Consider the following 9870-nt stretch of genomic DNA (forward strand, 5'->3'; position numbering starts at 1 on the left):
TGTCTTTTTCTTTTTTTTAAAAAAATAGGCTCCATAGCCAATGTGGAGCCCAATGCGAGGCATGAACTCATGGCCCTGAGATTAAGACCCAAATTGAGATCAAGAGTCGGACACTTAACTGACTGAGCCACCCAGGTGCCCCATGTTTTGGTCTCATTTTGAAAAATCTTTACAGGGGCACGTGGGCGGTTCAGTCAGTTAAGCATCGAACTCTTAGTCTCGGTGCAGGTCATGATCTCAGGATCAGCAGATGGAGCCCCGCATGGTGCTCTACTCTCAGCATGGAGTCTGCCTGGGAGTCTCTCTCTCCTTCTCCCTCTGCCCCTCCCCCCATTCTCTCTCTCTCTCAAATAAATACATAAATCTGTAAAACACAAATAAAAATAAATAAAAAATCTTTACATGCTAAAAGTTTGTGAAGATGTTCTGTTATTCTTTCTAAAAGTGCTTTTACTCTTTATATTTAGTTCTGTAATCGGTTGGAATTATTTTTCATGTGTGACCTAAGAGAGGGAACAAAATTCTTTTTTCCATATAAACATCCAATTAACCTGGCACTGTATATTGAAATATATTCTTTCCCCAATGTACTGCCATGTTACCTTAGCTATAAATTAGGTAACCAAATAAATATCTATTTGTTGGTTTATTTGTTTATGTTAGGATGATATATTTTATCATTCTGTTTCTACCTTCTATTAGCTTGAAATTTTTTTTTTAAGATTTTATTTATCTATTTGACAGACAGAGGTCACAAGTAGGCAGAGAGGCAGGCAGAGAGAGAGAGAGAGAGAGAGGAGGAAGCAGGCTCCCCACTGAGCAGAGAGCCCAATGTGGGGCTTGATCCCAGGACCCTGGGATCATGACCTGAGCCGAAGGCAGAGGCTTTAACCCACTGAGCCACCCAGGTGCCCCTATTAGCTTGAAATTTATATCCTTTTTTATTATGTTATTAGTGGTTATCCCAATGATTACAAATGAATCAGTGACTTACCAAAGTCTAATATTAGTTGATAGTTTTGCCTTCTTCCCAGATAACATAAGGAATTTACTTTAAGTCCATTTATCATCCTGCCCAACCAATGTGATTTTTTTAAAAAAGATTTTATTTATTTATTTGAGAGAGAATGAGTGAGAGAGAGCATGAGAGAGGAGAAGGTCAGAGGGAGAAGCAGACTCCCCAAGGAGCTGGGAGCCCGATGTGGGACTCAATCCTGGAAGTCCGGGATCATGACCTGAGCCAAAGGCAGTCGCTCAACCAACTGAGCCACCCAGGCGCCCCCAATGTGATTTTTTAAATGTATTTTAATTCCATATATATTTCAAACTTCATAAGATCTCCTCCTCCTCCTTCTTTTCTTTTTCTTCTTCTTAGCAATCAGTAGTCAACTAGATTTATTTATTTTTCTGCTTGTTTTGTTGCTCTTCATTTCTTCTTGTATTTCTGTATTTCCATCTGATAACTTTTTTCCATTTGCCCGAGGAACACCCTTTTGGGTTCCCTTTGAATCAAATCTGCTGGTGATGAAGTCTCTGAATTTTTATTTGTCTGAAAATGTTTTTACTTCATCTTCAATCTTGAAGGGTGTTTCTGTTGGGTGTAGTATTTCAAGTTCTCTGATGATATCGTCACATTGTATTTTGGACTTTAGTGTTTTTTTGAGATTTTGTATGTCATTCTAATCACTATTCCTTCAAAGGAAAGCTGTCTATTTTCTTTCTTTTTTTTTAAGATTTTATTTATTTATTTGACAGAGAGAGATCACAAGTAGGCAGTGAGGCAGGCAGAGAGAGGAAGGGAAGCAGGCTCCCTGCTGAACAGAGAGCCCGATGTGGGGCCCGATCCCAGGACCGCAGGATCATGACCTGAGCCGAAGGCAGAGGCTCCAACTCACTGAGCCACCCAGGTGCCCCAAAGCTGTCTATTTTCTTCCTTCCTTCTTTCCTTCCTTTTTTTAAATTAAGATTTTATTTATTTATTTGAGAGAAAGAGAGAGAGAGCCTGAGCAGGGGGGAAGGGCAGCAGGAGAGGGAGAAATGGGCTCCCTGCTAAGCAGGGAGACTAACAATGGGACTTGATCCCAGGACCCTGAGATCATGACCTGAGCTGAAGGCAGATGCTTAATCGACTGAGCCACCCAGGCACCCCCAAAAGCTCTCTATTTTCTGTTCAGAGATTTTCTTTGTGTCTGAGTTTGTGATTTGTCTAGATGTGGTTTTTTTTGTTTCACATCTTCTTTGGGAGTTTGTAGAATTCTTACATCTGTGACTTGCTGTCTTTCATCAGCTCTAGAGTCTTCTCAGCCATTGTTTCTTCAGATGTTTCTGTGTGATTTCTTTCTCCTTTATGTAAGGGACTCCAATTACATGTTTTGTTAGAACTTCTCAGCATATTGCTTGTTTTATTTCTACATTTTATTGAATTTTGATTCTCCATGCAATCTGGATATTTCTTCAGTTCTGTTTTTCTCCTCAGCTTTGTCTCCTCTGTCATGAATTCCATACACTGAGTTCTTATTTGTTGGTTATGGTATTTTTCACATCTAGAATTTCTATTTGGTCCTTTTTTATGGTTTTTAGTTCTTTGATGAAGTTCTGAGGGAGTACAAAGTGTTATTGACATAGTCACAAACAGGTAGGCTCTTGCCCTAAGACTGACTTTGGAACCATCTGAGGAGCTGTCAGAATCTATTTCAACATGGACTGTGCCTAGGCAGTGAATAAGCTCTCTGTTAACCGACAAAGAACTTCTTGGTTTATGGATGGAAGTTCCAACGTGAATGGACAACATCCTGTCTGGAAGGCACCACTCCAATTAAAAACAGTTAAAAACAAATTAGCTCAGGAGGCTGGGTAGCTCAGTCAGTTAAGTGGCAGACTCTTGGTTTCAGCTCAGTCATGATCTCAGGGTCTGGAGATCAAGGCCCACCTCAGGCTCTGCTCTCAGCAGGGAGTCTGCTTGTGAGTCTCTTCCTCTGGCTCACCAACCACCCCCAAGAACATTCTCTCTTTCTCTGTCAAATAAATAAATAAAACTTAAAAAAAACGGGGGGGGGGTCACCCGGGTGGCTCAGTGGGTTAAAGCCTCTGCCTTTGGCTCAGGTCATGATCCCACGGTCCTGGGATGGAGCCCTGCATCGGGCGCTCTGCTCAGCGTGGAGCCTGCTTCCCCTTCTCTCTCTGCCTGCCTCTCTGCCTACTTGTGATCTCTGTCTGTCAAATAAATAAAAATAAAATCTTAAAAAAAAAAAAGAACAGCAAATCAGCTCAGTGGACTGAGTTACATGCTGTTTGCCCCTCTGTTTGAGTTTTTACTGACTCATTGTGGCAGTGGTCAATGGCCCAGACATATGATGAGGCAGTAGGACAATGGAAAACTGGCCTATTAAAGGGTTGATGGGGTGCCTGGTTAGCTCAGTTGGTAGAGCACACGACTCTTGATCTCAGCATTGTAAGTTCGAGTCCCATGTTGGGTATAGAGATACCTTTAAAAAAAATAAAATAAAGGAATGCCCACTTGGGGCACAACCTTATGGAAGCCATCATGGGAATTTTTTTTTTTTTAAGATTTCACTTATTTTTGTGAGAAAGAAAGAGAGAGAGCATGCACACAAGCTGGGGGAGGGAGAAGCAGACTCTCCACTGAGCCCTACACAGGACTCAGTCCCAGGACCCTGGGATCATGACCTGAGTCAAAGGCAGACACGTATCCAAATGAGCCACCCAGGTGCCTCAGCATAGGAATTTGAGGGGTGCATTAAAGTATAACATGCCAATGTCCATCTTATTTGTGCTGGGTTATAATTTATAAAGATGACTGAGTGATGACACTTGGAGGCTAACGCCACCAAAAGATTTTCATTACTTCCATTTCCTGAGACGAGGCATGTGACACCACACAGGGCTATATGGAGAAGCATTAGTGCTGGTCAGGAGGCAGAGAGGAATGAAGGGAAAGCCCAGGCCGCAGACTTTATTAGAGGTTCCATGGGGAAGGCGAGGCAGGGCAGGGTGGCTAGCTTTGGGTTGGCTAGTTTGATCAGTTCAGATGAGCTTCGGGATACAGGGGCTGTCCTAGTTGTGTGGTCCCTGGCCCTGGGTGGCTTGGGGTGGAGGATGTTGGTGTGACGTGTCAGAGCAAGATAAGGAGGGGTTCAGGTAATGGGCTCCAGGTCTCAGGTAAGATGTAAACAACTGGGGCTCTCAGTTTGGCCCTGAGATTAATGGGTGCCAAACAGACGAATACGGAGTCTAAGAAAACACAAACTGAACACCATTAGAAGAACCCCCTTTCAGGATCAGAAGGTCATTGGAGCCAGTGAGTAAATATCCTGACGTGCTCATGTAGGTAGCATGTGGGTCCATGAATAAATGGACATGGGAAGCTCCAACAATGAAGAATGGGGCTGGATTTAGATGTATTCTTTTTGTACCCTCTGAGGTGCAGAATGCCAATAAGAACTGTTCTGTCTACCAACAAGAAAGACAGAGACTACAGATGGGTGTGGGGGAGATTTCCTGAGGAGAAGGCCCTGAACATGGCTGCCAAGTGGGACTGATGCTGGTGGCATGGGAAGGCTGCAGGTGGGTCTTGGCAAGAGTGAACACGCCCTCTGGCTGGGCTTTGCCTTACCCAGCTCAGAATGCTATAGAAAAACAAGAACTTCAGACACTCCACCAGTCTAGACTCCCAAGTCACATTTCTTCAGACCAAGGAACATGCTCTGTAGCCCATAATGTCCAACAATGGGCAGACAGTTCTCCTCCTCAGAGTCACCGTCTGATAGGGAATTGGAATGGAGAGTGGGAGGCACTTGCTAGACTAGCATCGTTGCCCGTGGTCTAGACCAGCACAGTGGTCTAGACCAGCACAGTGGCCGAGCCTAACATCCCTTCCAAAGTTAGAAAGACTTGGGTATAAATGGAAGGATGAATTAGTAGCTGAGGGCAAGGAATGAATGAATGTGTTATGCAATGAGGGAAATCCGGTATTACATTAACACCTTGAAAGAGGCCTGGAGCAAGAGATAATCATTGACTCTTAGCTTGATGATACCAGATGCCTGAAAGGGTGAGCCATCATGGCTGAGACCACTCTTACTTTTGGAACCTGACAAGAGCAAATGGAAACCTCCAAACCTGAGTGATATTGCCTTGGGACACATCTTGGTCATATGATCGATGATGGACCGGACTAATGATTAGTACCTGAATGAAGGGGACTCTAGTGTTACGCCGGTATCTTTTTACTTTTATTTTTCTGGTTATATCTACCATAGTGTGATGATGATATAACATTGTCACTGTTGGCAAAAATTATAATAATGACCTTGACATTCAGATGTATTGGGAAATTGAGTTAAAATCCTCTCATTCCGGGGTGCCTGGGTGGCTCAGTCGGTTAAGCCGCTGCCTTCGGCTTGGGTCATGATCCCAGGCTTCTGGGATCAAGTCCCGCATTGGGTTTCTTGCTTCTCTCTCTGCCTCTGCCTGCCACTTTGCCTGCTTGTGCTCTCTCTCTCTCTGACAAATAAATAAATAAAATCTTTAAAAAAAATGTTTAAAAAAAAAAAAGCCTCTCATCCCTATCCCTCAATTGCTCCTCCAAATGTTAGGCATAACCATGTTGGACTATTGTTTTGTATATGTTATATAAATGTTATACCAGATATAGATGTTGACAGAGTCGATCATTTTGTTATAAGGGAAGCATGGTCAAAAACCCAGGAGTGCCCTGAATGTATAAGAAAGAATATGCCTGTTCTTCATCCTGGGTTACTGGAACAGAGCTTTTAAACCCTTGGAATTTCCCAAGTGGTGAGAATGTCTTTGTTATTCATGAACCCCTTGGATCAGACCTGATCTTATAAACTGAGTTTATGCTACTGAGGAGAACCCTGCTGAACTCTTCCATAGCTTTGGACAGGGGCTGATTTGAGCTGTGATGCCAACCGGACCTCCCAACCTCCAAGGAGAGGATGGGGCCTGCAGGTTGGCGGCTAGGGATTCAATGAGCATGCCTACTTAATGAAACCCCAACAAAACCTTGAGACACTAAAGCTCTGTGGAATGTCCTTGTTGGTGAACACACTGATGTGTTGGAAAAGTTAAATGCACTGATGCCCCAGGGAGAGGGCACAGAAGCACAGTGTTCAGGAACTTCCCAAACCTTGCCTTCTGTGTCTTTTCATTGGCTGCTCTTTCATACTAAAACTGCAATCATAGGTGTAGTGCTTGCCCCAGTTCTGTGAAAATAGTGAGCTTGGGACACCTGGCTGGCTCAGTCAGTTGGTGGAGCATGTGATTCTTGATCTCAGGGTCATGAGTTCGAGGCTCATGTTGGGTGTTGAGATTATTTAAAAATAAAAGCTTAAAAGGAAAGAAAAGAAATATTGAGCCTAAGGGAGTCATGGGAACCCTTGAATACATAGCCAGGTGGTCAGAAATGCGGGTGGCTTGGGGATCCCCAAGTGTGGCCTGGTGTCTGAAGTGGACTTCCATGCAAATTCCAGGCCATCATCTGAACTGTATTGCCGTAGACCAGTTGGTGTCAGAACAGACTCCGGTTTTTATCCGCAGCCCCAAAAGGCTGTTGGATACTGCACTCAGCTTCTTTATCTCTCAAGGGCCTCTTGTGGACTCACCTGATGCCCACTATGGAAACGCAAACTCCAGATTTTTTGTATCTGAATTTTGACCCAATAATTTTTCATTGCCTTGTTAGAGTTTCAATCCTCCAATCAGATATATTTCGTATTCTGTCCAGATTTTCAAATTGTCCTCAGTGTGGTTGACATTTTCCAGTCTACCATCAATGGAAACTATAAATCTCTCTTTCCGTGTTTTTTTTTTTCCATTGTGGTGAAATATACATTGACATGCGGTTTATCATTTAAGCCAATGTAAAGTGTACAATTCAGTAGCATTTAGTACATTTTCAATGTTGTATGGCCATCACCACTATCTAGTTCCAGAACATTTTCATTGCCCCCAAGAGGACTCCCACATCCATTAAACAGCCACTCCCCATGCTCCCTCCCCCAGCTCTGGGCAACCACTCATCTTCTTTCTGTCTCTATGGATTTGCCTGTTCTGGATATTTTATATAAATGGAATCATACAGCACATTGCCTTTTCTGCCTGGCATCTATCACTGAGCATGTTTTCAAGGTCATCGATTTTTATATATGGTGTTTTCTTTATTTTCTAAATATTCTACAGCTACTCTTTTGATTTCTTCTTTGATTCAGAAGTCACTTTAAGAGATGGTTTTCTACCTTTCGTTCTATTTTTATTATTCGTTGACAGTTTTGGTGCACTATAGTCAAAGGATGTGACTGATTCTATTTCCATTTGTTATTGTTTTGTTTTTTAAGACTTTGTCTTTTTAAGTAAGTTCTATAATGAACATGGGGCTTGAATTCACAATCCCAAGATGAAGAGTTTCATTCTCTACTGTCTGAACCAGCCAGGCACCCCTCCTTTTTTGGTAAATCATTCTCTTTATGGCCTGTTGTACTTCAAATTTTCTAAATGTAACTTGGAAGCTTGAAAATAAGATAGAGTCTCTAGATTCAGATTCTATATAAAGCAATACATATGCTTTATCTACCTATTTACCTGTCTAGCCAGTTAGAGAACTATCTATTACCAATGTTATTAAATATGTTTTTCAGAATGTCAGAATCATAACTTCTTATCTATATGGTTTGTCGAGGTCTGAGAGAACTGAAAGCATCTTATTACAATTCTGTTTCTGTATTTATTTCAGTATTGTATTATATTCATTATCCTTATAATTTTTGTATTTTACTTTATGTATTTTGATGCTATTATTTGTTATAATGCTTATTGGCTTGAATTCAGCCTGTTAATTATTATCTTTTTAGTTCAAGTTCTAATTAGCTGACATACAGCTTAACATTGGTTTCAGGAGTAGAGTTTGTGGCTCATCATTTACATACAACACCCAGTGCTCATCACAAGTGTTGTCCTTAATACCCATCCCCCACCTACTCCATCCCCCACCTGCCTCCCTCCATCAACTCTCAGTTTGTTCTCTGTCTTAAAGAGACTCTCATGATTTGTTTCCCTCTCTGTCTCCCCACCCCCAAATGTTCATCCATTTTGTTTCTTAAATTCCACATATGAGTGAAATCATATGGTGTTTGTCTTTCTCTGACTGACTTACTTTTCTTGGCATCATACCCTCTAGTTCCATTCACATTGTTGCCAATGGCAAGACTTCATTCTTTTTGATGTCAGCCTGTCATTAGTAACAGAGCTCTTGCCTACTTTTTGTTTGTGTTTACAGGCAATCTGTTTGTTCCCGAATTAATTTCAACCTTTCCGGTTCTTTTGTTTCAGGCGTCTGTCTTGTTAATAACATACAACTGGCTTTCATTTTCTTGTGAAAAGTGAGATTATATTAGTTTTATCCATCCCTATTTCCATCCTTAGTCTACTTCTGCAATATTTATGCTTCTGTGTGGTCTGTTTCTGTTACTTTTGGGCAATTTGGAAGGTGATCAGACTGGTTTTAGTTCTCCTAGTAGTTATCTTTGTCATTTTAACTATGTTTAACCAGTATTTCTTAATTTAACATCTTCAGAAAAGAAAGAATGTCATTTTCTCTCTCCTAAGAAAAATAAGGACATCAGTGATTTAAACAATTTCTCTTGCAGCTGCTGTGGCAATGGTCTGGCAATTCCTCAAAAATAAATAAAGAAATAGATAAATAAATAAATAAATAAATAAATATCAGATGATCCAGTAATCCCAATTCTGGGTATATACCCAAAAGAAGTGAGTGAAAGCAGGGGCGTGAACAGATATTTGAGCATCCATTTTCATTAGCAGCATTATTCACAGTAGCCAAATGATAGAACCAACCCAAGTGTCCATCCACAGATGAATAAATGAGCAAAACATGGGCATACATAGAATGGAATATTCTTCAGCCTCAAAACTGAAGGAAATCCTGAGACACGCCACAACACGGACAGACCTTGAAGGTATGATGCTAAGTGAAAGAAGCCAGTTGGAAATGGACACACACTGTAGGATTCCTCTTATGTGCGATTCCTAGAGTCAGATACACAGAGACGGAGAGTAGAGGGGTGGTTGCTACGGCTGGGAGGAGGGGGTGTGGGGAGCTACAGTTTAATGGATATAAAGCTGCAGCTGGGGAAGATGAAAAGGTTCTGTGGATGGATGGTGGTGATGGTCCCACAACAATGGGAATGCACTTAATGCCATGGAAGTGTACATTTAGAAATGGCTACAGTGGTCAATTTAATGTTATGTATATTTTACTACAATAAAAACAAATAACAGGATGCCTGGGTGGCTCAGTCAGTTAAGTGTCTGCCTTCGGCTCAGGTCATGATTCCAGGGTCCTGGGATTGAGTTCCACATCCCTGCTCAGCGGGGAGTCTGCTTCTCCCTCTCCCCTCCCCCCACCTGTGCATGCTCAGGCACATGCTCACTCTCTCTCTCTCCTTCTTGAAAAAATAAATAAAATCTTCAAAAAGCAAGCAAGCAAGCAAACAAACAAACATCCATCTCTTTTTCTTCTATTCTCACCCATCTCCTTTGTTATGACAATTTGGGGACTCTTTTTCCTCCCATAACCTATTATCAACAACAGCAAACAACAACAACAAAACGTTTTGTAGGGTGGATTTTTAAAAAATTCTAACAATTGTATTATTTTCCTGGTCAACATAATCACTGCAGTTATAAATGTGTAATTGTATCTTTAAATAGATATAATGCTTGGGTTGCCTGGGTGGCTCAGTTGGTTAAGCATCTGTCTTTAGCTCAGGTCATGATCCCAGGGTCCTGGGATTGAGTCCCACATCAGGCTCC

This window comes from Enhydra lutris, unplaced genomic scaffold (genome assembly GCF_002288905.1).
Source record: "Enhydra lutris kenyoni isolate GAN:26980312 unplaced genomic scaffold, ASM228890v2 scaffoldscaffold31, whole genome shotgun sequence".
In the NCBI taxonomy this organism is placed as follows: Eukaryota; Metazoa; Chordata; class Mammalia; order Carnivora; family Mustelidae; genus Enhydra; species Enhydra lutris.